At 38.7% G+C, this 2,374-nt stretch overlaps 1 pseudogene; it reads left to right on the forward strand.

Annotated features, from left to right (window-relative positions):
- The first annotated feature begins 833 nt into the window (after window positions 1-833).
- Window positions 834-1,191, forward strand: LOC118852696 (annotated as a pseudogene).
- Window positions 1,192-2,374: the final 1,183 nt, after the last annotated feature.

Genomic DNA, 2,374 nt, shown 5'->3' on the forward strand with positions numbered 1-2,374 from the left:
GAATCAATATCAGTTCTTTCTCTAGAGGTGAATAGTATGCCTCATCATTAGTCCTTTGGGATTGTCTTGGATCATTGTATTGCTTAGCATAGCTGAGTCATTCACAATTCTTCATCAAACAATATTGTTGTTGCTGTGTACAAAACTCTCCTGGTTCTGTTCTCTTTACTATGACTTAGTTCATGTAAATCATTCCAGGTTTTTCTGCAATTATCCTGCTTGTCATTTCTTACATCACAATAATATTCCATTATAGTCATATTCCACAGATTGTTTAGCCATTCCCCAATTAATGGACATCCCTTTGATTTTCATTTCTTAGCCACCACAAAAAAAGAGTTGCTATAAATATTTTTGTACAAATAGGTCCTTTTGCCTTTTTTGGACATCTTTGGGGTTGGTGGTATTGCTGGAGTAAAGTGTATGCGCAGTTTAATAGCCCTTTTGGCATCATTCCAAATTGCTCTCCAAAATGGTTGGATCCGTTCACAACTACACCAACAGAGCATTAGCATTCCAGTTTTCCCACAACACCTCCAATATCCAACATTTTCCTTTTTCTGTCATATTAGCCACTCTAATAGGTGTAATGTGTTACCACAGAGTGGTTTTAATTTCCATTTCTCTGATCAATAGTGATTTAAAGCATTTTTTTTCATATGAATATAAATAGCTTTGATGTTTTGTTTTGTTTTGGTTTGATTTTTTTCTGAAAACTGCCTATTCACACCTTTTGGCCATTTATCAATTGGGGAATGACTTCTATTTTTAGAAATTTGACACAGACCCCAGGAACCGCGACTCGGGCTGAGGCCTCAGAGGCGGCAGCAGCAATGCGATCGCACTTGACTCGGCGCTACTTCTGGGACTTGGAGGCGGAGCCCGAACCGTTGCACTTGCCCACCTTTCCCCCGGATTATGGCTTCCAAGGATGCAATGAGCAAGTGATGGTGGCCACACAGCACGAAATGAATGATGCACAGCTGCTGCTGCACGAGCGGGATTACTGCGCTCACCATCTCATAGGACTTCTCAAGAGTAAGCAGCACAGCTTTCCCAACTTTCTCGCCTGCGACCATGAGAAGGACGTCTGGGAGCTCTGAGAGCATCAGGGCTATGTGGGTCTCGTGATAGAATTTGCTGGCACGACAAAAACGGCGGGCGAAAAGTGAAGCTTCAGAGCCGAAATAGCCACAATTATACTGAGACCCCAGCGCCGTCCCCCTGTACCAGCTGGATAAATAAATACTGTTTTGACCTTCAAAAAAAAAAAAGAAATTTGACTCAGTTCTCTACATATTTGAGAAATGAGGCCTTTATCAGAGACACTGATTTTAAAAATTGTTTCCCAGCTTTCTGTTTTCCTTATAATTTTGGTTGTATTGATTTTATTTGTGCAAAAGATTTTTAATTTTATACAATCAAAATTATCTGTTTTATATTTTGTAATGTTCCCCACATCTACTTTGGTCCTAAATTCTTCCCCTATCCCTAAATCTGACGGAAAAATTATTCTATGCTCTCTTAATTTACTTAGGGTATTACCCTTTATCTGTATATCCTGTACCCATTTTGACCTTGTCTTGCTATATGGAGTGAGATGCTGGTCTATACCTAGATTCTTCCACAGGTTTCCCTTTGTCAAATAATGAGTTTTTGTTCCCTAAGCTTGTATCTTTGGGTTTATTATATAGTAGACTATTATAGTCATTTACTATAATATAATTTCCACCTCACCACTGATGCAATAAGTCTTCATCTGAGAGGTCATTCACAATCCTCCTTTCTATCCCAGCACCTCCCCTTATTACTGATATTCTTCTTACAACTTTCCTTCACAGTTAATAAACCACCTCAGTTACATTATTTACATTTGAACTCCACCTCAGCCAACCATTTAAATGCTAAAACTTTAGATCTCCTAGTTATCAGTGCTAACTATAATTTTGAACCCTGAAATTTCCCCCATCTAACAATAATCTCATGTTCTTTCTTTTTTCTGTTCAACTTCTCTAAAACCTCTTCTTAATCCTTACAGCAAACTCTAAAATCTACTTAACTCTATGCCCTTTCTTCACAATCCCTGCTGACATCTCCCTGGTCTCCCTTCTTCCTTGATCCTGTTATTGACCAGTACAGCTATATGGAATCAATCCTTTTTTCAATCTCTTTCCTCTTTATTCCTCTGCCTTTTGTGTCCTGCTAATCCTCTCTCCCTGATCACCCCTAATGCATACCTTCTCTGACCCTATTAAGTGCCTACTAATACCTTTTTAACTACTCTGGCCAAATCCATGGCAAATTCATGTTATGTAATTTGAACTAGGTTCTCATTGCCACATGACAATTTAAATATTTACCTCTATCACAATCT

Source organism: Trichosurus vulpecula, chromosome 6, assembly GCF_011100635.1.
Source record: "Trichosurus vulpecula isolate mTriVul1 chromosome 6, mTriVul1.pri, whole genome shotgun sequence".
NCBI classification, from domain to species: domain Eukaryota; kingdom Metazoa; phylum Chordata; class Mammalia; order Diprotodontia; family Phalangeridae; genus Trichosurus; species Trichosurus vulpecula.